General features: G+C 41.1%; 1 pseudogene across 1 annotated transcript; it reads left to right on the top strand.

Moving 5' to 3' along the window:
* Nucleotides 1-14086: 14086 nt before the first annotated feature.
* On the top strand, nt 14087-24738 carry LOC149749942 (coiled-coil domain-containing protein 3-like; annotated as a pseudogene). Its single transcript, XR_016391243.1, has 4 exons — nt 14087-14134; nt 19446-19670; nt 19893-20306; nt 23090-24738. The product of XR_016391243.1 is annotated as a coiled-coil domain-containing protein 3-like (transcript).
* The last annotated feature ends 1166 nt before the right edge of the window (nt 24739-25904 follow it).

Here is a 25904-nt window from a genome sequence, read left to right as displayed (position 1 = left end):
GGATACCTTTCCATTTCTTTAAATCATCTTCAATTTTCTTTATCAGTGTTTTATAGTTCTTAGCATATAGGTCTTTCACCTCCTTGGACAGGTTTATTCCTAAGTATTTTTTAATGCAATTTTACAAGGGATTGTTTTTTACTTTCCTTTTCTGATATTTCATTGTTAGTGTAAAGAAATGCAACAGATTTCTGTATGTTAATCTTGTATCCTGCTGAATTCATTTATCAGTTCTAGTAGTTTTTGTGTTGAGTCTTTAGGGTTTTCTATGTATAGTATTATTCCATCTGCATATAATGACAATTTTACCTCTACCCTTCCAATCTGGATACCTTTTATTTCTTTTTCTTCTTTGATTGCTGTGGCTAGTACTTCCAAAACTATGTTGAATAGAAGTGGTGAGAGTGGGCATCCTTGTCTTGTTCCAGATTTTAGTGGGAAGGCTTTCAGCTTTTCACCACTGAGTATTGTGTTGGCTCTGGGTTTGTCATAAATGGCTTTTATTTTGTTAAGATATATTCTCTCTGCACCCACTTTGGTAAGAGTTTTTGTCATGAAAGGATGTTCAATTTTATCAAGTGCTCTTTCTGTATTTATTGAGATGATCGTGTGGTTTTTGTCTTTTCTTTTGTTGATGTGGTGTATCACATTGATTGATTTACATATGTTGAACCATCCTTGTGACCCTGGGATGAATGCAACTTGATCGTGGTGTATGATCATTTTTATCTGTTTTGGATTTGGTTTGCTAATATCTTGTTGAGAATTTTTGCATCTATCCTTGTTTTATATAAGGGCATTCAAGCTTGGAGAAGTTAAGTAATTTGCCTAGCATTAAAAGTCATGAATGAGCCAGAGCAAGGAATTGAACTCAAGGACATGTGACTTCAAACTTTGGGGTCGTAACTATTACATTATTTTGCTCAGTGCTGCTACTGGTAAAATGCCTGGGTCAAGCAAGGACCCTGTAGTCACCAGCCTGTTTTTGCACAGATTCATCTGTGTCTGCTCTGCTTTACCCACTGACCCACATCAGTCACCTCTGTTTGAGCTCAGTTTGATATATCAAAGGTGCAGGGTACAGAGTGCCTTCTTAATCCTTGGCAGAAAGTGAGCTAGAGACAGGGCTGCAGAATTAAACACAGGATGGGATGCCTCATGACATTTGAATTTCAGATAAACAGTGAGTAATTTTTTTTAGCATAAGTATGTCCCCAATATTTCACAGGACATACTTTATGAAAAGAAATTTTGTTGTTTAACTGAAATTTAAATTTAAATGGCATCCTGTACTTTTATTTGCTGAATCTGGCAACCTTACCTGGAGAGACCCTCATCAGAGTTCTCTTACATTAAACCTCAGATCAGAGAGTAAAGGACAGGACTGAGGGAGATCCAAGAAATGATGAAAGGGTATCATGCGAGAAGTTAAAATCATATATGGAAAGTGGAATTTACTGAAAAGCCCCAATTCCTCTTTAATATCACATCTGAGGCATATTTCACCCCTGAATTCCTCCTAAGAAAATCATTAGCCCCTCTCTTGTTCTTGGTTCATTCTACCTAAAGTTTCAGACAAGCCATGGAAGGGATTCATGGGGCTGCAGGAAGGGCTCCCATTCCCATGGTACCCATATGCTGAGAAGGGACTCCAGTCTTTGTCACCCTAATCCCCTTTCTACACATCGCTTATAACTTAGTCAATCCTCATGCCACTCATCGATTTATTAATTTCTTATTCAGTGGACATTTCTTGAGCTTGCGCTATTTGCCAGGGGTTCTGCTAGGCCCAGGGACAAGAAAATGCAAAACACCAGTCCTTGACCTTGCCTTTGCTGAGGAGGCAAACATGTCACCTAACAACTGCAATTTAAATATGAGAAGTGCTGGCAGAGGTATGGACAGATTCCTACTGAAGGCTGTCAGGAGGGGTAACATTGCCTGGGGATGCAGTCATGGAGGTGTTGTGTGTTTGAGGCCTCGAAAGGTGGGTCTGTAGGTATTCACTATGCAAGCAAGGCATGGCGGAGACCCTTTAGGTAGGAAGAATGGCATCTGCAAAGGCACAGAGGTGTGGAAGAGCAGACTGTATATAAGCCCTCAAATTCTTGAGTGTTGAAATTAGAAGGGAAAATGAAAGTGAGCTAACTGAATCTTGAAATATGTTTTAATTAATGAACATGCAAGGGAGATAAAGAGGGAGGAAGAGGAGGAAACAGAGAACGCTGTGGGGAGTAAGAAATCACAAATCACTAAGTATCAATATTAGCGCTCATAGCTCTTCCTCTGCTCGCTTCCCTGTTCCAATCTCAGATATGCACATCACCATCCATCCAATTATCTGAAATGCAAGTTTTCTTTAACTCTTTTTTTCACCACAGAACTCATTTGCTCACACAGTCCTATCAATTCTCCACTCAGATATCCTTGCGATTTATCAAATTCTCTTCATTTCCACAAGAAGTGTCATAGTTTGGGCCATTTTCTTGACTATTACAATAGCATTCTGGTCTTTCTGATGTATGCCTCCCCCATCTCCTCAACATTGCTGTCATTTTTGTCTTTCTGAAACATAATATTGTTTACGTCCTCTAATGGTTTTCTTAGAAGGAATTCAGGGGTGAAATATGCCCCAGATGTGATATTAAAGAGGAACTGGGGCAATGTGTCGCTCCATCCAGGTTGGCCAGGAGAGGGCTGTGTATTGCTCTATCAAAACCAGCCAGACAACTGTGTGTCTCTGTTCAAAACTGGCCAGGAGAAGGCTGTGTATCTCTCCGTCAAATCAGCTGGAAGAAGGCTGTGTACCTCTTTATCAAAGCTGACCAGGAGAGATGGCGTGTCGCTCCATCCCAGCCAGCAGGCAGATGGCAGCATGTCTCCCTACATTTAAAAAGGCTGGGAGAGAGCTCTATATCTCGCCATCAAAACAGGCAGGGAAAGGGCTTTTTATCACTCTATAAAAACTGGCCTGGAGAGGGCTGTGTATGGGTCCATGAAAACGGGCCAGGGGAGTGCACTCTGTTGCTCCAACCAGGCTGGACAGGAGAGGGCTGTGTGTTGCACTTTAAAAACTGGACGGTAGATGGTGGTATATACCTCCATCTCAGTGGTTAAGAATCCACCTGCCAATGCAGGGGACACGGGTTCAATCCCTGGCCTGGGAAGATCCCACATGCTGTGGAGCAACTAACCCCATGTGCCACAACTACTAAGCCTGTGCTCTAGAGCCCGTGAGCCACAACTACTGAGCCCACGCACCTAGAGCCCGTGCTCTGCAACAAGAGAAGACACTGCAATGAGAAGCCCGCACACCACAATGAAGAGTGGCCCCCACTCGCCACAACTAGAGAAAGCCTGTGCGCAGCAACGAAGATCCAATGCAGGGAAAAATAATAAATAAATAAATAATTTCCATTAAAAAAAAAGACATGCCTTGAGAGGGGGCTGTCTATGTCTCCATTAAACCAGCTGGGAGAAGACTGTGTATCGCTCTATCAAAACAGGCCGGGAGAGGGCGGTGTGTCATTCTATCAAATACAGATGGGAAAGGATGGTGTGTCACTCTATTTTGGCCGGATGGGAATGGCAGACATGTCGCTCCATCCTGTTTGGCTGAGACAGGGCTATGTTTTGCTGTATCAACACCAGCCGAAGTGTATTGTTGTGTGTTGCTCTATCAAAACCAGCCAGTAGGTGAAGGTATGTCCCTCCATCCAGGCCGGCCAGGAGAGGGCTGAGTTCCCTCCATCCCAGCGAGCCGGGAGAGGGCTGTGTGTCACTATCACAGCAGGCAAGGTGAGGGCTGTGTGTCACTCCATTAAAACAGGCCTGGCGAGGTTGTGTTTTGCTCCATCAAAACGTGACCTGAGAGGGCTCTGTATCTCTCCATCAAATTGGCAGGGAGAAGAGTGGGTATCCCTCTATCAGAACAGGCCAGGAGAGGGTGGTGTGTCACTCTAGTGTGGCAGGTAGGGAGAGGGCTGTGTATAGCTCCATCAAATCCAGATGGGAGAGGGTGATGTTTCACCCTATTTTGGCCAGACACAAGAAGCAGTTGTGTCCCTGCATCCCATTTGGCCAGGAGAGGGCTGTGTGTTGCTGTGTCAGAACTGGCCAGGAGAGGGCTGTGTACCATCCATCAAAACCCTGCTGGGATACAGCTGTGTATCTCTCCATCAAAACCAGCCTAAGAGGCCTGTGCATGGCTCCATCAAAATGGGCCAGGAGAGGGTGGTGTGTTGCTCCATTCTATCCACTTGTAAGAGGGCTGAGCGTCGTTCTATTCCGGCTGGCCAGCCAGGGGCTATGTCAATACATCAAAAAGAGATCAGAGGAGAAATTAATGAAATAGAGACTCAAAAAAGGTCAATGAATCTAAAATCTGGTTCTTTGAAAAGATAAAATTGAGAAACCTTTAGCCAGACTCATCAAGAAAAAAGAGGAGAGGACCCAAATCAATAAAATCAGAAATGAAAACACTACAACTGATGCTACAGAAATACGAAGGATCATAAGAGACTACTAAGAGCAACTATAGGCCAATAAAATGGACAACCTAGAAGAAGTAGACAAATTCTTAGAAAAGTACAATCTCCCAATACTGAACCAGGAAGAAATAGAAAATATGAACAGACCATTTACCAGTACTCTAATGACTCAGTAACACACGAAAGTCCAGCACCAGATGGCTTCACAGGTGAATTCTACCAAACATTTAGAGAAGAGTTAATACCTGTCCTTCTGAAGCTATTCCAAAAATTTGCAAAGGAAGGAATTCTTCTAAACTCATTCCGTAAGGCCACTATCACCATGATACCAAAACCAGACAAAGATATCACAGCAAAAAGAAATTTACAGGCTAGTATCACTGATGAACATAGATGCAAAAATCTTCAACAAAATACTAGCAAACCGAATGCAACAATTCATTGAAAGGATCATATACCATATCAAGTGGCATTTGTCCCAGGGATGCAAGGATTTTTCAATGTCCACAAATCAATCAGTGTGATACACCACATTAACAAATTGAAGAATAAAAATCATCTGATCATCTCAATAGATGCAGAAAAAGCTTTTGATAAAATTCAACATCCATTTATGATAAAAACTCTCTAGAGAGTGGGCATAGAGGGAACATACTTCAACATAATAAAGGTCATATATGGCAAACCCCCAGCTAACATCATACTCAACAGTGAAAAGCTGAAAGCATTTCCTCTAAGATCAGGAGCAAGACAAGGATGTCCACTCTCGCCACTTTTATTCAACATAGTTTTGGAAGTCCTATCCACAGCAGAGAAGAAAAAGAAATAAAAGGAATCCAAATTGGAAAAGAAGAAGTAAAACTGTCACTGTTTGCAGATGACATGATGCTATACATGGAAAATCATAAAGATGCTACCAGAAAACTACTAGAGCTCATTAATGAATTTGGTAAATTTGCTGGATACAAAATTAATATACAGTAATCGGTTGCATTTCTATACACTAACAACAAAATGTCAGAAAGAGAAATTAAGGAAACAATCCCATTTACCATCACATCAAAAAAGAATAAAATATCTAGGAATAAACCTTCCTAAGGAGGCAAAAACCTGTACTCTGAAAACTGTAAGACACTAATGGAAAAAATTGAAGATGACACAAACAGATGGAAAGATATACTGTGTTCTTTGATTGGAAGAATCAATATTGTTAAAATGACCATACTCCCCAAGGCAAACTACAGATTCAAAGCAATTCCTATCAAATTACAAATGGCATTTTTCACAGAACTAGAACAAAATTTTTTTAAATTTGTCTGAAAACACAAAAGACCCTGAATAGCCAAAATACTCTTGAGAAAGAAGAATGGAGCTGGAGGAATCACACTCCCTGACTTCAAATTATACTACAAAGCTACAGTCATCGAAAGAGTATGGCACTGACATAAAAACAGATATTTAGCTCAATGGATAGAAAGGATAGAAAGCCCAGAAATAAACCCACACACTTATGGTAAATTAATCTTTGACAAAGGAGGCAAGAATATACAATGAAGAAAAGAGAGTCTCTTCAATAAGTTGTGCTGGAAAAACTGGACAGCTACAAGTAAATGAATGAAATTAGAGTTGGCTGAGAGAGGTCTGTGTATCGCTCCATCAAAACAGGCCTGGAGAGGGCTGAGTGTTGTGTTTTATGTTTTGGAAATACTGCTAAATTCAGTAACATCAACAATTTAAAAGAGATCAAGCAGGATTCAATATTTTCCACCTTCTGCCTTTTATTTTTTTCAGTTTTTGAAATAATTATTATAGTATTTTGTTTAATTAATTAATTTTAAATTGATATAGTTGATGTACAATATTATATAATTTTTTCAAGTCTGCAACATAATGATTCACATTATTTAAAGTTTATACTCCATTTATAGTTATTATTAAATATTGGCTATATTCCCTGTGCTGTACAGTATAGCCTTGCAGCTTATTTATTTTATACATAGTAGTTTGTACCTCTTAATCCCTTACCCCTATATTGCCCCGTCCTACTTCCCTCTCCCCATTGGTAACCACTAGTTTGTTCTCTATATCTGTGAACCTGTTTCTTTTTTGTTGTATTTACTAGTTTGCTTTGTTTTTTAGATTCCACATATAAGTGATATTATACAGTGTTTGTCTTTCTCTGTCTAAGTTATTTCACTTAGCATAATACCCTCCAAGTCCATCCATGTTGTTTCAAATGGCAAAATTTTATTCATTTTTATAGCTGAGTAGTATTCCATTGGTATGCATGTGTGGTGTGTGTGTGTGTGTGTGTGTGTGTGTGTGTGTATACACACACACATACCCCAAGATATGTGTATGTATATATATATATGTATGTATATATACATACAGCTCCTTGTTTATCCACTCATCTGTTGATGGACACTTAACTTTCTTCCATATCTTTCCAATCGTAAATAATGCTGCTATAAATTGGTGTGCATGTATCTTTTCAAATTAGTGCCTTTGGGTTTTTTGGAGATATACCCAGGAGTAGAATTGCTGGGTTATATGGTAGTCCTTTTTCTTATTACTACATACTGGTGGATGGCTACTTCCTAGTGGTATTAAATATTTTAGCCCCTTTTGCTTTCCTTCCTGGGGGAAAATTTTGTTTGTTGGTGTGTTTCTATTCAAGTTCATTTTCTGAAGTGTCTTCCCAAGTGGAGCCAGTTCCGGGGCACCTTAAGTCAAGCAACCATGAATTATGTATGCATGGTTACCATAAGACTTTGATATTCTTTTCTTTTTAAATAATATATATTTTATTGAAATATAGTCAACATATTGTATTAGTTTCAGGTATACAACATAATGATTTGATATATGTATTTATTGCAAGATGAGCACCACAATAAGTTTGGTTAACACACATCACCACACATAGCTACAAAAAATGTTTTATGAGGATGAGAACTTTTAAGATCTACTCTTTCAGCAACTGTCAGATACACAATTCACTATTGTTAACTAGAGTCACCATGCTGTACATTACATCCCCAGGACTTATTTCCCTTAAACTGGAAGTTTGTACCTTTGGACCTTCTTCATCCATTTCACCTACTCTTCTACCCACTGCCATTGGCAACCACCAAACTATTTTCTGTATCTATGAGTTCAGTTTTTGTTTTTTAGATTCCAGATATAAGTGACATCATATAGTATTTGTCTTTCTCTGACTTGTTGACCTAAAACAGGCAGTTATTTTACTAGCAAAATGGTTTATTCAGGAACAGCAAAGAATCACAACTCAGGAGTTGCAATCTATGGTGAACCACTGGCAAGTCTGGAGAACAAAGGAGAGGAAACTTCTCTTACAGAGGAAAATGGAGAGTTAGAAGGGACTGTTATAAACAAAGAGCCCATTGAAGGGAACTGGGAGTTTGGTGAAGTGTAGTGGCTTTTTATTGGCTGATTTGTGACAGTTTATCATCGGCTGGGTGGTACCAGGCAAGGAGAAATTCTTCCTTTCTTCTGCTGTGTAGTAAATTTGTAACCTTCTTCCTGTTGGAGATGAAAATGTACCTCTCTTCTTGTTGGGTTTGCAACTGACATTGAATGGTTAAGTGTAACAGCTCCCCCTTCTGACCCCCAACTCCATTTTAAATGAGGTTTCTGTTTATCAATTTTCACAGACTTATTTCACTTAGCATAATTCCCTCAAGGTCCATCTATGTTGTCCTGATGGCAGGACTTCCTTCTTTTTCATGGCCATATAATATTCCATTATATATTTATCACATTTTCTTTATCCATTCATCCATCAATGACCCTTATGTTGTTTTCATATTTTTGCTATTGTAAATAATGCTACAGTGAACGTGAGGGTGCAGATGTGTTTTCCAGATAGTGATTTTGTTTCCTCTGGATAAATACACAGATGGGGATTACTGAATCATATGGTAGTTCTATTTTAAATTCTTTGAGGAACCTCTTTTCACGGCAGCTGCACCAATTTATTTTCCCACCAACAGTGCACAACAGTTCCCTTTTCTCTACATTTTCCCAGACACTTGTTGTTTCTAGTCTTTTTGATAATAGCCATTCTAACAGGTATGAGGTGATATTTCATTGTGCTTTTGATTTGCATTTCCCTGATTACTTGTGATGTTGAACACCTTTCCATGTACCTTTCAGCCATTTTGTATGTCTTTTTTTTTTTTTTTTTTGCGGTACACGGGCCTCTCACTGCTGTGGCCTCTCCCACTGCAGAGCACAGGCTCCAGGCGCGCAGGCTCAGCGGCCATGGCTCACGGGCCCAGCCGCTCTGCAGCATGTGGGATCCTCCCGGACCAGGGAATGAACCCGTGTCCCCTGCACCGGCAGGCGGACTCTCAACCACTGTGCCACCAGGGAAGCCCTGTTGTCTAGTTTTGGTGTCAAGGTAATGATAGCTTCATAAAATGAGTTTGGAAGAACCCACTTATCTTACATTTTTGGAAAAGTTTGAGAAGGATTGATATTCATTCTTCTTTAAATGTTTGGTAGAATTCACTCATGAAGCCATGTGGTCCTGGACTTTTTGTTGGAGAGTTTTCATTATTAATTCAATCTCTTTACTAGGAATTGATCTGTTCAGATATCCTATTTATTCATGATTCATTCTTTTTAAGTTGTATGTTCATAGGAATTTATCCATATCTGCTAGGTTACAGATTTTTTGGCTTATAATTATTCATAGCAGTCTCCTATGATCCTTTGCTTTTTGCATATCACTTGTCCTTCATTTATAATTTTATTTATTTCAGTCCTCTCTTTTTATTGATTAGTCTAGCTAAAGATTTGTCTATTTTGTTTATATTTTTAAAAAACAGCTCTTATTAGTTTCATTGATCTTTTATATTGTGTTTTAGTTTCTATTTCATTTATTTCTAGTCTGCTCTTTATTGCCTTCCTTGTACTAACTTTGGGCTTAGTTTGTTCTCATTTTTCTAGTTCCTTATTAGGTTGTTTATTTGAGATCTTTTTTTTTCTTAATGTAGATTTATTGCTATAAACTTCCCTCTAAGGACTGCCTTTGCTACATTCCATAAGTTTCCGTATGTTGTGTTTCCATTTTCATTTGTCGTGAGGTATTCTTTTAATTCTCTTCTGACTTCTCATTTGACCCATTGGTTGTTCAGTCGTATGTTGTTTAATCTTCACATATTTGTGAGTTTCCCAGTTTTCTTCTTGTAACTGATTTGTACTTTCATACCACTGTGGTCAGAAAAGATGCTTGATATGATTTCAATCTCAATTTTATTAAGACTTTCTGTGGCTCAACATGTTATCTATCCTGGAGAAGGTTCCATGTACGGTTGAGAAGAATGTATATTCTGTTGCTGTTTGATGGAATATTCTATAAATATCTCTTAAGTCCATCTGGTCTAAGGTGTCATTTAAGTCCAATGTTTCCTTATAGATTTTCTGTCTGGGTGACCTATCCATTGATGAAAGTGGGGTATTGAAGTCCTCTACTATTGTTGTATTGCTACCTATTTCTCCCTTTATGTCTGTTAACATCTGTTTTATATTTAAGAACTCCTTGATATTCTTAACATTATTTTTAAAATGCCTTTGGATTCCTTAACATGAGTCAAACAATCAGAATATACTTGGTTCACTGGAATGTGTATAAACATGATATGTTTCCTACCCTTAACAATATTACAGGTCTAACCAAAAAGACAATGTGGAACTACAGGAAAATTGAAACTTTTTGAAGGGTCACATAGGATAGGAGATCTGTCTTGGCAAAATGTTTTTGAAGGATATTGCCATTCATTCCAGAACCAAGTTGAGACTTGTCTTCCCTTGCTCTTGTCTTCTTTACCAGGTAGTGTTCCTTAACTTTTTTTTTTTTTTTTTGGTTGCTAATGTTGATTGTTTAGCTGCTGAGCTACAAAACCTATCACAGCAGTCATGCCAAAAGGTGAGGGTTTCTTTGGTCTGGCTTTTAGGAAGTTAGTAGAAAAAACTAATGTAAGACATACTGGAGCAAAACAGGAGCAAAGAGCACTGAAGCCAGGCAGAAGCCACTTACACCTAGTCCCCATATGTAAGATTGCCACCCAGAACTATAGAGAGCAACGGTGCTCTCTTCTTGAGAAATCCTGAAATAATGCCAGAACTGAGTTTTGTAGTGATTTCCTTCAGTCCCTCCAATTTTAACCCAAATGGACAGGTTGAAACTGTTTCCTGAGGCTGTATCAGAACAGCTTTCCTCAGGTCACAGAAATTTCCAGAAGTTTGAGATTTAGAAGTAGAACCTGTGGTGGGGCAGTGGTATCAGAGCCCGCTGCAGGAGCACAGGGGAGAGGCTGGCCTCCCATCAGCAACCACCTTCATCCTTGATGACACACTGCACACCTTGCTTAGTTGTTGAACAGGTTTCTCTAAATCAGCGGGAAACTCCACACACCATTAGATTATGCGGTGATCCAGTCAGTCTCTGTTGAGAGCTGATGATATGGCCACCACTTTGCAGGGTGCAGTGATGTGGGAAGGACTGAGACCCCATGCTTCCTGTCCTTGTGTCATTTAAGGCCCAGCAATGTCTGGAGTAATACCTTTTTTGTAAAGGGGCAGAAGCTTGGTTTTGGTGGATTTGACTCTCAGAATGGGAGACAGTGCCCTCTGGATTTTTCTGCCCTCTGTTTTCTATATCTGTGTTTTTGCATCAATTTGTCCTGCTAGGACTCCAACTCAGACCAGTTATTTAGTGCATGGGGCCAAGAATCGAGCAGTAGTCTACAAATTCACTACAATGTCCATTTTTGTGGGTGAAATAGTATAATCCACTAAATCCCTACAGTTTTGATTCTACTGTGTCATCTGTGGGTGCTCTATGAACTGAGAATTGAGTACTCACATTAGAAAAAAATGAATTTGAAATCCCAATGAGATTGTTCAAGTGTCTGGGTGGTCTGGGTCACATGTGTTCCAAATCCTGTTCTGAGCTATTCCACTGACTTATTGACATTGAGCCACTGTGTCTTACATCAGCCTGGCCATTGTAAACAAAGGGGTCCTGGCCAAACGTGTGGTAAACATTCCACTGCAGAATCATGATATCTCCCTAAGAGGAATGTTAACTTTGGTTTCCATTACTAATTGAGAAGAAAGAATACCAGGTTAAAATGCTGGCTCCAGCATTTACTAGCTGTATGACCATGAGAACTTGGGCAAGTTAATATAACCTCTCTGAACTATTGCTTTAGTTCATTATGAGTAAAATGGGGCTAATAATATTTACCTTGTAGTGTTGTAGTGGTTAAATGATAAAGTCCCCAGTAGAGCGTTGACATATACTGTGGGCAAGTGGCGGCTGCTCCACGAATGGTAGCTGTGAATGACTTAACGATTAGTGTTTTAGCGCAGTGAGGAGTCAGAGAGAAAGGGGACCAACGGGAAGACTTCATATTATTATGGAATGCGAAGGAATTTCTGATAAGGCATGACAAATGGGAGCCATTTCTGAAGGAAGCCATTGAATCTCTTTCTCATTAGATTCTTTAAAATAAGACAATATCCATCTGTTGAAAGAATTCACTACAGAGTGGATAACCCTCTGAGGTAAACTTGGGTTCTGGGAAATGTCTGTTAACAGAGGGATTGCTGTTGAAATTTACCCATGAACCCAGACCCTGACCCTTGTTATAAGCTCATTCCTAATCCTTCCAGCTTGGTGATAGACCAACTCACTGGCCTTCCGCAGTTTTGTTTTCAAGTTCGAGAGAAGCAGAGCTGATACTGAAGCAGCATTTATAGGTCCTTTTTTTTTTAAAAAAAAAAAAAAAAAAGCAAAACAAGATTGCCGTGGAAACTGAAGGCAAAATGACAAAACTCCAAGGGGGGCTATCCTTTGTTAATTGCTTATGAAGATATGAGAAAGAAACAGAAAGTTCAAGCCTGGTAAAATGATGGATCTATTCCAGAGGAGGAAATGAAACAATAGATAACAACACCCTTGGGGAGGCCCCAGACAGCACTGTGGAAGCATTTGATTAGAGAGTTTCAGTTACATTGCCTCTCAGATTCATGCTGAGGTTAAAAAAAAAGCTTGAGTTACACTGACTACTATATGATTAAACTGAGACTCTCTGGGGAGGAAAACAAAATGGTCAGCATACATGCTTCTTGGCTGGATTTTAAATCCCTTTTTAAAAATTACCTGTCATTTCTTCAAGGATTAAATAAGAAGGTAGAGTGTTTCCTAAGTTTCAGTGAATTCAAACACTTCAGATTTTTTTCTATCTATAAAAAAGACATAGCCCAGGTATTAAAAGCTGAGTGTAGACTGCACAGCATTATAAAACATAAAGTACTCTTATTCTTTACAGCTTCCTTTAAAACTTAAAGGTGTATCAGAGAATGAAATTAAACCTCTATTTAAAAAGTACACCTTTGTTCAAAATGTTCTTTATAAGACTATAGGCCTTTCAGAACTAATTTTTGTAGAACTCTCATACTAAAGCAGTTTGTAAGAGCGGTAGGTTATTAAGGCTTCACAAGGAAAGTACTATTGTATATAATTTCAAGCCACACCTAGTTATCAGTGCCTAGTTAGAAACCTGGTGGAAAAGTGACTATTTAGTTCTTCTTCATGAGTAAAGTAAGAAAAGATATGTCAGGATGAGGGGTGATGTTTTGGTGCTCTTAGGATGGTGTTATTTCTATGGACCAGCATCACCCAAATTCTGTTTTGGGACTAACTCTTCCTCTGCAAAGTATTCTTGACCTGAGAGTGAGACTGAAAGAATAAAAAGTAAATAGGAAACAAAACACAGGATTCTTTATATCTAAGGATAACTAATATTAGAAAAAGGTCACGCAAATGGAACCCACTTAAAGTTAGGACCAAAAACATCATAGTAGACAACATAAAACCTAGAGATTATCATATTAAGTGAAGTAGGTCAGACAAAGACAAATATGTGATATCACTTATATGTGAAATCTTTACAAATGATATAAATGAACTTATTTACAAAACAGGAATAGATTCACAGACATAGTAAACAAAATTATGGTTACCAGAGGGAATAACAGGGGCAGGGGTGAAAGGTAAATTAGGAGTTTCAGATTAACATACACACCCTACTATATTTAAAATAGATAATCAATAAGGACCTACTGTATAGCACAGGAAACTCTAGTCAATATTCTGTAGTAACCTAAATGGGAAAAGAATCTGAAAAAGAATAGATACAAGTATATGTAAAACTGAATCACTTTGCTGTACACCTGAAACTAACACAACATTGTAAACCAACTATACTCCAATATAAAATAAAAAATTTTTTAATAAAAATAAAAAAACAGGTTTGATAGGTATGATTTTTGACAAATAAAATGAAAATTTATAAAAATGAGTTTATTTTGTTTTATAATTAACAAAATGATCTTATAATGACAATTGTGCACTAAATCATTTGGCTCAACCAAAAATAAATGGAGTATTGATTTGAAGGATGTGATGGACTGTCACTCTGGTGGCCCTCAATGAACCATGCTTCTTTTTATCTGTACCCCTGTGAGTCCCTTCGCACATTGATTCTGGTCTTGGCCGCATGACTAGCTTTGACCAATGGAACATTAGTGAAAGAAGTGAAAGACTGGTAAGTCCTTGGACCTTGTCTTCTTAGAATGCTTCTTCTTGGAACCCATCCACCACGCTATGAGAAAGCATAAGCAACCATATGGAGAAGCCCACCTGGAGGAGAATCGAGACCCCTAGCCAAGTCAAAGTGGGCTCCCAGACTGTAGCCAGTACCAATTTCCATCCCTGTATGAGTCCATTTCTAAAATGAGTCCATTTTAGATCTTCTAGACATCCCGTCTCCAAGCCAACAACATGTGAAGCCCAGTAACCTCCTGGCCAACCCACAGAGTTGTATGAGGTAATAATAAATTGTTAGAAGCCATTAAATTTGGGGTGATGTGTTATGCTGCAATAGATTAACTAAAGCAGAAACTATTACCTCCAAGTGGGGTCCTGCCATCACATGTGGCATTGATTTTGAGTCTGGGAGAGGAATGGAGAAATTTGGAGGAATGATGAAGAGACTGTTTGGTGGAGGCCGAAAGGTAGTGAGGAATATCCTATTGGAAGCTTAAGGAAAGAGAACTTTCAGCTTCCAATAGGATATAGGCAGAAAAATTAGCAAAACTATTAGCAGTATTGGCAGGAAAAACTAGCAAAACTATTAGCCTGTGGACATATGGGAAATAGAAAGGGTACCTCATGAACTTGTGGATCTGGCTAAGGAGAGTTCTGGACAGAATGTTGAAGGTGCCATCTGGCTTCTTTTAGATGCCTATGGTAAAGTCCAGGAGGAGCCAGTTGAGGCAAAGAGGGGACTATTTAGATTTCAAGCAGAATTTAGAAGAACTAAAAAAGCACTAGAACTTGTGGGCTTGATAACAAAATTGCATTCAACCCTAGTCTCTCCAAGAAAAAATCTCTCAACATAAGAAATGGCCTTGGTTTGCAGATGAAATACAGGGTGCTGTTAGTAAAGTATGACCTCAGGGTCAACGTCTCTGTTAAGGCATCAGAAAAATTTAAGGAGTATCTCAATCATCCTCTCAGCTACACAAGAAGACGTCTAAGAATCTTAAAGGTGTTTTCCCATAGCTTCCTGATTTGCAGCCCCAAACAGAGAAATGGTTGTCTTGAAGAGATTTGTGAGTGTGATGATTTATCTAATAGAGTGGATTATAATTTGATACATAGAAAACTACAAAGTTTATAATGTAATGTAAGCTACAGTAATCAAAACAGTATGGTACTGGCACAAAAACAGAAATATAGATCAATGGAACAGGATAGAAAGCCCAGAAATAAACCCACGCACCTATGATCAATTAATCTATGACAAAGGAGGCAAAAATATACAATGGAGAAAAGATAGTCTCTTCAATAAGTGGTGCTGGGAAAGCTGGACAACTACATGTAAAAGAATGAAATTAGAACATTCTCTAACACCATATACAAAAATAAACTCAAGATGGATGAAAGACCTAAATTTAAGGCCAGACACTATTAATAGCTCATTTTTTAAATTGCTGAATAATACTTCATTTTATATCAGTTTGTTTATCTGTATACTTGTGGATGGACTTTTGGGTTATTTCCCGTTTTTGGCTATTACAAATAAAGCTGTAATGACATTCATATTCAAGTCTTTGTACAGAATATGTGTTAATTCTCTTGGGTAAATACCTAAGAGTGAAATGGCTCTATTGTATGTTTACCTTTTTAAGGAACCATGACATTGTTTTCCAAAGTGGTTGTACAATTTCCATTCCCACCAGCAGTGTATACAAGTTTTAGTTCCTCCACATTCTCAACAACACTTGATATGATCAGTCTCTTTAATTTTTGCCATTCTATTAGGTGTTTAGTGGTAGCTCACAATGGTTTTAATTTGCATTTCTCTAACGACTAATGATGCACTTAGTTGCCATCCTGATATCTTTTCTGGTGAAATGTCTGTTCAAGTATTCTGCCCGTTTTTATATTGGGTTTTTTTGTCTTCTTACTGGGTTTTGAGAGTTCTTTGAGTATTCTGGATATGCATCCTTTATCAGATATACGCTTTGCAAACATTTCCTTCAAGTCTATGGCTTGACATTTTATTCTCTTAACAGTGTCTTTTAAAGACGGAAGTTTTAAATTTTGATAAAGTGCTATTTTTGTCTAACCCAAGTAAGCAGAGGCTTTCTCCTAAAAGTTTCACGTTTTGTATTTTGAGTTAATTTTTGCATATGGTGCAAGTTATGGATTGAAGTTCTTTTTTTTTCTTTTGCATATGAATATCAAATTGTTCTATCACCATTTGTTCAAAAAACAATCCATTCTTCAATGAATTGACTCTGCAGCTTTGTAGAAAAACTTTATTTATTTATTTATTTACTTCTGCACTCTCTATTCCATTGGCTTATGTGTCTGTGTTTACACCAAAGCACACTTTATTGATTACAATAACTTTACAGTAAGTCTTGAAACCAGGTAATGTTAGTCTTCTAAATTTGGTCTTTATTTTTTAAGTTGGTTTGGCTAAGTTCTTTGCGTTCCATATGAAATCTGGAATCTGCTTGTCAATTTCTACCAAAAAGTCCACTGAGATTTTGATTGAGATTGCATTAAATTTGTAGATTAGTTTGGTTAACACTGACACCTTAACGACATTCAGTCTCCTGACTGTTAGCAAACTATGTGTGTCCATTTTTCACAGACTTCTTCCGTTTCTCTCAGTAATATTTATAGTTTTCAGTGTATAGTCTTTTCAGCTTTATTCCTAAGTATTTTATATATTTTGATACTACTGTGAATGGTATTGCTTTTTAAATTTCAATTACCAAACGTTTGTTGTTATATATAGAATACAATTGATTTTTGTATGCTGATCTTGTATTCCATACTTTGTTAAACTTGCTTATTAGTTCTAGTAGCGTTTTTTTGTGGATTGTATCAGATTTTCTATATAGATGATTATGTCAGCTATAAATAAATAGAATTTGTTTACTAAATGAGTTAAAACATTTCATAATATCACTGTCTTAGTCTGCTCAGGTAAATGGTTTATTTATTAAACCATTTTAATTGAAGTATAGTTAATTTATGTTGTGTTAGTTCCAAGTGTACAGCAAAGTGATTCAGTTATATATATATGTATGTATATATACACACACACATATATATACACGTATATATGCAGATTCTTTTGCATTATATGTTATTACAAAATATTGAATATAGTTCTCTGTGCTATATAGCAGGTCCTTGTTGGTTATCTATTTTATATATAGTAGTATGTATCTGTTAATCCAAAATTCCTAATTTATACCCTCGACTTTCCCTTTTGGTAACCATAAGTTTTCTCGCTCTGCCTGTGTGGACTCTGGAATCTGATGCTGGGGTTTGAATCCTTGCTCAGTCACTTTGTAGCTCTGTGATCTTGGGTAAGTCAATTAACCTCTCTGTACCTAAGTACCTTATCTCTAAAATGAGGACGATACTAATACCTACTTTGAAGTGTGGTTTGGAGAATTAATTAAGATAACATATGCAAAGTCCTTACAACAGTGCTTGGCCTGTAGTATGCAATGTATAAGCGTTAGCAGTTGTTAATATTATAATTTGGCAATGCTTGCTTGCTCTAAGTCGGCTTGCCCGGAGTATAAACCGTTTCATATCCTCTCTCTTTTTCTCTAGCAAACCTGCAAAACACCTGCTAAATAACTGTTATGGACTGAATTGTGTCACCCTCCCCCCCACTCCCCACCCCCTACCCCTGTCCCGCCTCCTTCTCCCTGTCCAAATTCATATATTAGAGCCCTAACCCCCAATGAGGCTATATTTGGAGACAGGACATTTGGAGAAGTAATTAAGGTTAAATGAGGTCACAAGGTTGGGTCTTAATCATCTTTATAAGAAGACACACCAGAGATTTCCCTCTCTTGCTACATGTACACAGAAAAAGCCCAAGTGAGGACACAGTGGGAAGGCGGCCGTGTAGGAGACTGGAAGAGAGACCACACCAGAAAGCAATCCTGCTGGCACCTTGATCTTGGACTTCCAGCCTCTCACTCTGTGGTATTTTGTTATGACAGCCTGAGCAGACTAAGACAGTGATACTATAAAATGTTTTAACTCATATATTCCATGAGAGGCAAATAAGCAGTCCTGACATACAACGTCTGATGTCAACCTCAGGTACCATTTCCCCATTGTGGGAAAGTCTGGCATCTACCATGGTTGAGGTGGGGGAGTGCTGTGGAGAGTCATATACCATTGGGACTACTGCCCACTTGCTTCCCTCAATATAGCTATTTTTCCTACAAAATTTGTTGAAGCCCCAGGCTGACTACTAGCTATACAGGGGTTAATTATTAACTGCGAGAGCTGTTACTCATTTCTTTCTTCTTTCAGGCCCATCACAGAGTCCACTAAGTCGCTGATCAGATTCTGGACTAGTGTGACCTCACGCAGGCTGTAGCCTTCCATTCCCTCCCGAGCTGGACAGCGCTGGCTGGAGTCCTGGTCATTCCACTTGTTGGGATTCCCAAAGCCCTCCCGATTTGGGGGTCATGGGAGGTGAGGCCCAGCCTTGGAATTTTCTCTCCTGCTTCTCTATCCTCTTTTCTCTTTACCTTTCCTTCCAGAATTCCCTAAGAACTCTTTTCCCTTCAGTACAGAGAAGAATTCAGCTGGGTTCCAAGGCTTAAACTTGCAGACACCCTGGTTAATAAGATGTTTGCAGAACAAAGAGCCTGCCATTTTAAGGCAGTTTTGCTTGTAAATTTATTATAAATATGTATTATATATAACATGTATGATATATGTATGATGGTATGTATATTATATGCATGATATTATGTATATGTGTGCTACATTGAATATATAAAAGATACATATTTTCTAAGTAATATCCTTTATTTTCTTCTTCTTACTACATTAGGAACAATTAAAGAAAATTGGACATAAAAGCAACCTCTGAGTTTAGAAATATAGAACTGTGAGTTTCGGTCTCCTCAGGTTCACTCACTGACTTGTGAAAAGCTGTTTGAAATTTACCTCTGAATTTATTTCTCAGGTGTAGGGTGTTCAGAATCCGAAAGCAGTAATTATGTAAATCATGAAGTCAGGTGGCTGTAGGAAAATCAGAGCGCTATGGCTTTGGCTTTTCAAATCTTTTATTAAGACTTTCCAAAGACCATCATTAAAACATAAGCAGAGAGAGAGAGGAGGTCCAGAAAAGTTTATTGGATCACACTTAATTTCCTAGCTAACCTCTGCGAAGGTAAAGTCAGATTGCTATATATTTGACTGTAAATGAACTACATAGAAAATGCAACAACATATACAGAGTAATCGTGGCAATTGACAGCGCTCGTTTTAAAGAGGCCGCGGGTCTGCAACAGGCTTTGCGCCTGGAAAGCTTTGACTCAAGTCATCGGCGCGCAGGAAGAGGGCTGGGCCGCCGCTCCCAGCACTGGCTTTCTCGCGCGCTGCCCCCAGACACCGCGCCCGCCCCGGGGCGACGCATCCAGCGCAGAGCGTCTGCGGAGCATCGCGAGCCCCCCACCCCCGGCCGGCGTCCCGGCTCCGCTCCTCCCGCCGCGGCCCACGCCCGTGCCCCGGGGGGCGTGAGGAGGCGGCGGCCAGTCCTCCCCGCGCCGCTGTGGGGCGTCACGGGCTGGGACTGGCCGAGTGAGCCTGGCGGCGGAGAGAGCGGCGCGCGGAGCTGAGCGCCTAGGGCTGCGCTTCTCCGGCCGGCGGGGCGGCGCCGTGGGCCGGACGCTCCGGGCTCCCCGACGCCGCCGGCGGCCCAGCTCCGCCCCGGGCCTCTCCGCCCAGCGCCCCGGTAGTGCGCCCCGGGCGCAGCGCCCACCCGGCCGGTCGCAGACGGCACGCTGCCCTCGCGGCTGCTCGCCGCGCTCTGCCTGGCCGAGCGGCTTGGGGCCGCCTGCGGCTGCCAGCTCCCCTTCGAGTGGAGACCCCTGAACGAGGGCTGCGGCGCCCAGCTGACCGAGACCATCTCGTACGCCAAGGTGCTGGCGCTGCACCAGGAGGTGCACGGCCTATACAGCTCCTGCCCCGGCAGTACGAGGCCGGCAAGGCGGGGCGCCTCTACCGGGCCGAGGTCAAGCTGCTGTGGACCAGGCGTGGGGCAGCGTGCTCGAGGTGCCCGCGGGCTCCAGGCTCCACCTCAGCGGCCTGGGCTACTTCTCCTGTCATTCCCACACCGTGGTCTAGGATTACGCCTGTTTCTTCTTCCTCAGGTGAGCCTGCCACCTCCCGCCCATACCACCCCCTCGGCCCATTTGCGTGACCAAGTGAGGTCGCCTTTATCCGGAGCCGGATCAGGAACTCGCAGGGAGTCCTGTCCGTGCGATGTTAGATGATGCCTTGGTCTCCTTCCCGTGCTCTTCGTTCTTTCCTGCTCCTCCCGTCGTGTCCACAACATCCTGGGTACCCCTGGCCAAGACTGTTGGAAAAACAGGGAGGATTCCTGTGCTTTAAGGACAGAAGAGTGTTTCAGGCAAAAGCTCCAGGTGCTTTCCAGCAACAAGTAGCCAGCCCATTCCAGATAGCAAAGGTTTATGCGGGAGGCTCCGGGGGGAGCCCCTGGTCGCAGTGCTTTGAGGAATAGAAAGGTAAATCAGGCAGGACCCTCTCTGATTGAGTTCATGCAAGTTGGTCTGTGGTCCAGATGAAACGCTTGTGTGTAAGAATTCAGGTGACGGGTTTGACTAAGGTTTGAAATAACAGCAGGTGGAAACCTAATTGAGGTGGAATCCTAGTATACTTGGAACTCTGTGTTTTAAACTGGATTTGGTGGGAGTAATTTGGGATGGGTGGTGGTCACACCAAAGCAGAATCCCTTTGAAATCAATTGTTGGAATTCTGGCTCCTCTTTTCCTGTGGGTTTGAGCAAGTTACTGACCTTGTCCAGAATCTCAATAGCCTCACCTTCATAAGGTGAGAAACAAAGTTGCTTGAGACTAAAACCCAGTCACTCACACAAAACACCTGGTGCAGGTTAGATGCGGACCAGTCACTATTCTGCACACCTGCTTAAATGCCAAGATGGCGCTGGTGTGGAATGCAGCCCAGCTGGCCTCCCGTTTCACCCGCGTTAGCTCCCATCGGCTGCCGGCAGATCTCAATGCCAGGCTCTAACAAACAGATTTATGGAGGAGGGGCGGGGGGTGGGGTGCTGGGTGGGGCCAGGGCCTTGGGGGGGGGTCACAGGGCTTTGAAGAATATAGAAGTGAATTAGGCAGGAGGCCCTGTCTGATTGGAGACTCCTGGAATCTTGGGCAGTTCCGTGAAAGTTGGTCTGTGGTCAAGACGAAACACATGTGGATAAGAATTTAGGCAATGGGTTTGACTGAAGTTTAAAGTAAAAAAACTGCAGGTGGAACCCTAAATGCATTGGTTGTCTCCAGTTGAAGGAGGAGACTGAGAGGAACCTCAGAATGGAATCGAATGCATCTATCGAGATAGCGATTGAATCTACAGCTGTGATGGGCGATGGATCCAGTCTTCCCAGTCTGTGGAGTGGGATTAAAGATATTTGGAATGACCATGACCTTGGTCTGCAGACTCACTCTTAGCTCTTTAGATTTCGTGTCACTGAGAAACAAGAGCGACTTCCGCAGAGGGCTGTGCGTAAGCTCCTGGCAAAGTATTTTCCATGTTGAAGCCAGAATGTCTAAGATTAGAATATGTGGCGTGCTTTGTGTTGGCTTGGGTGGCTTAGCTAGATTCAGTTGAATTTATTTTTAATTGCTGAACAAGTACAGTTTCTAAATAAACTCGTCAAGGAGTGAGACAGTACCTTCTTGATACAGAGAAAAACTAGACTTTTCATGTCTTTATTTAAGGAAAACACTGGGGACCCAGCTACAAAACTATTCAACAATGAAACTTCATTTTCCAAAGAAAAAAACCAGAGTACTTGAGAAGATGTTATTTTCTTTTCCTATTTTATAATGAAATACTGTTTTGTCCACTGGTTCTGTGGTCAACCAACTCTTTCATCTTCTCTCTGACATGTTTATAAAACGTTAGGGCAGAAATACAGAGTCAAATGGTAGTCTGATAGATTTCTATTTCACAGTTCTGTTGCCCTGATGTGTGTTAACAGCTGCATACAAAGCATTCCTCCTCTGTTATTCTGGGACCCACTGAGAAGAGAACAGATTCTGGTCAGCGTCACAGGAGAAGGTGGCACTGGAGACTCCCTGGTGAGCCCCACATGCCCCCCGTGGGCTGGAGAGTAACTCGTATCTCTCCTTCTCCTTTTGTTTACTTCTTCATCTTGACAACAGGCATTTTTTGCGAGGCTCAGTAGAAATGTTAACTAACTTTTATACTGCAGTTACTCTAGCCAGAGACTTTTTTTTTTTTTTTGCGGTACGCGGGCCTCTCACCGCTGTGGCCCCTCCCGCTGCGGAGCACAGGCTCCGGGCGCGCAGGCTCAGCGGCCATGGCTCACGGGCCCAGCCGCTCCGCGGCACGTGGGACCCTCCTGGACCGGGGCACGAACCCGTGTCCCCTGCATCGGCAGGCGGACTCTCAACCACTGCGCCACCGGGGAAGCCCGAGACTTTTTTTTTTAATGCAATCCTTACATCACCATCAAAAAGTAAGGTGCTTTTGTCATCCTCTTTTTATAGATTGTAATACTGAAGCTTAGAGAATTTAAGAAATTCGTTTCCTGTCAGACAGAAGTAGTAGTGGTAGGACTTGAACCCGGGTCATTGCACCTGGCCTCCCTTTCACCAAGAAACAAGGAACACACTGTCTATGAGAAGGAAGGCCACCTGGGAGGTAACACAGATAGACAAACGCAGACACGTGCACACACTCCCTCTGCCCCCAAACTCACCTTTTTCAAAAGCTTAAGAATAGACTCATGAAGTAGGAGACAGAGAAACAATTAGAAATAATGAGAGCCGATGGAGACTGTCACAGTCTTCTGTTGACTCAAGATTCAAGATGGTGCACCCCATGGCTGTCCAATCTACAGCTCTGCTTTCTTCCTCTTTCTTGTTAGGATGGATGAAAATTATAACCTCTTGCCTTGTGGAGTCAATTTCCAACATGCCATCTTTCCAGACACTCAAGAGAACAGAAGGATGTTTTCCCAGTGGCAGCAATGGTGACTTTTTCCAGTGACCGGGAGATCCAAAAAGACAATTGGTAAGAATTGGTACCCTGTGCCAGAGCAAAATAATAGAATAGCTACATTTTGACCCAGAGAGTCAAGAGTGCTCTTCCAGAAGCTCAGACCAAAGAGTATTTTCCTCCCTCCGTGCCCCCGACCACCACTCCCAGCAGTTAACAAACCCTGCTCATAAACTCTCGACTCCTGAGGCTTTACTGTTGGGCGTGGAGTTCCTCACAGGGAACAAGATGGGATGAAGGTTGGCACGCTGTGCCTCAGTTGCCTCTTCTGTAAAATGGAAACAATAGTAGCATCTACGCTATAGGGCTGATGCCATAGGATTTAACTCTGTAGGAAATGTAGATATGTAAAGCCCTTAGCATAGCGCTTGACAGAGAAAGTACTCAATACATGTGAGCTGTTATGACTACTACCATTATTATTATTATAATTGATAGCATAAGGCTACTCTGATTGATAGCATAGGGCTCTGAGGAATTTTCTAAAAGGAAAGAAAAGTCCTCAAGAAAATGAAATGAGAGAATTATAGTAGCTAACACTTCTATGATTCTTATCTATAGCTATTAAGACATAGAGGTACAGGGTGACCAAGGTAGTCGTGGACCATAAGGGTCAGGATGATTTGGGGCATGAACATATAAAAGGGGTATTCCAATCTGAGGCATTAGCCAGAGTTGTGGGGACATTCTGAGGATTGTCACTTTGCCAAAGCAGTGGCATTGACACAGTTGAGCTGGGACGATTGTGGGACCAGGTCAGGAGAGGTGGTGGCCCGTGGCTCCCAGTCTCCCATCTGAGATGTTTTTAGGACCACATGACAGACTACTGGAGAGAGTTCTGATGTGGGTGTCCCCCAGGACAAGGACTTTTTTGTGGGTCAAGGAACCAATCTGAACATGTTGGGTGGCTTCCTTCTTTCCACCTGTCTGTGCTGGCCTTGCGAAGAGTGTCTTTCTCTCGTCTGGTGGGTTGGCCTAGGGGGACGGCCTTGTTCTTCCAAACCTCCTTATCTTCTACCCTAGGCTCCCTGGCACCTGGAGGCCTTCTGCATGTTCTTTGCACAGAACCTGTTCTCACGATGGGCAGGGGTGTCCAGCTAAGGAAAAATGTTGATTCTTGCTTCCTAGACATTATCAAGGGTCCCTTCCTCAGGCCTACCCTACTGACACATCTAGACTCCTCTGACCCCTCCTCCATGATTTGCCAGAATTTTCTGAACTCTGCTCCCGGCATGGTTCCAAGCACCTGTTTGTTTTTCTGCTCTTAATCTGTACTGGTACCCACTCCACATTGAGCTGGACCTACCAGGTGTCAGCCTGAGTATCCCTGGCTTGAGTCAGACCTTGGCATGTTCCAAATGAAATCTTTTTGGTCTCCATCCTTTGCTTCTCCATTTTTATGGGAGTTTGCTTATTTCACTAACTCTTTGGTAACAGTAGATTTGTATCAAAAGATCAGATGTTGTTCAAAAAACACCTTATAGCTTAGCCCCCAAACTCTTTAGGTGCATCACTAATTAGCCCTATGGTCACATAATGAAGCTATTAATATTTCCCTGGAATTAGATATTCCATCATTAGAAAAAATTTGAACAACAGGACCATGGAGAATTGTTTCAAGGTGAAGGCAGTTCTATTTCGGGTGGTCAGATGTTGATCTTGGGGAGATCTTTTCCCTTTCATCACTCTGGTCTCTTAGATAACAAGGGGTGGGTGTGTGCATTGCCCTGAGAGTCAAAAGCTTTGGGGGAGGAAAATTAATTCTTCCAGATTGCTGAGCTGCTGTGTAGCTGAATTTACACGTTGGAACCGATGGACCTTGCACTTTTCAACACCTTAGCTCCTTCCATTTTTATCCCGTGTCCTCTTTGAAAGACACTACATCGGACTAAGTTAGCTTGTTAGTTTCAGAATTTAAATTTAAACTAAAAATGAACTGGCTTTTTGGTAAATTTTTACTTCCTCTGCAGTGAGTAAAGTAGTTGTAAATTGAAGATCTCAGAGTTAGATGAAGAATTGACAATTACTTGCTCTTTTCTTCCCAAAAAACCCAATAAAACTTCTCTGCCTTTTCCTTTTGAAGGTGAACATCTTATTTTCTCTCCTACCCAGAATAAATACATCACGTTACGTCAGAAGCAGTCTGTTTTTCCTATGGTGGTGGGTCCTCAGTCTTAGGAGGGATCAGAGGAGCTGTTCAGGTCACCTTTTGTCTAAAATTTTATTTTACTGAAGTGTAGTTGATTTACAGTATTGTGCTATTTTCTGCATAGTAGGAGTGATTGCATTATACATACATAGACATTCTTTTTCATGTTCTTTTCCATATGGTTTATCATAGGATACTGAATATAGTTCCCTGTGCTCTACAGTAGGACCTTGTTGTTCATCCATCCTATAGATAATAGTTTGCCTCTGCTGACCCCAGCCTCCCAACCCACCCCTCCCCCTTCACCCCTCCCCGCCTTGACAACCACAAGTCTGTTCTTTATGTCTGTGAGTCTGTTTAGTAGATAAGTTCATTTGTGTCATATTTTAGAGTCCACATATGAGTGATATGGTATTTGTCTCTTTCTGACTTGCTTCACTTAGTGTGGTCATCTCTAGGTCCATCTGTGTTGCTGCAAGCAGCGTTATTTCATTCTTTTTTATGGCTGAGTAGTATTCCATTGTACATATGTACC

This window comes from Delphinapterus leucas, chromosome 2 (genome assembly GCF_059928025.1).
Source record: "Delphinapterus leucas isolate spDelLeu-1000000601 "Yukka" chromosome 2, BTC_Dleu_Yukka2, whole genome shotgun sequence".
Lineage (NCBI taxonomy): Eukaryota > Metazoa > Chordata > Mammalia > Artiodactyla > Monodontidae > Delphinapterus > Delphinapterus leucas.
This window is presented reverse-complemented; position numbering and strand designations above follow the sequence as displayed.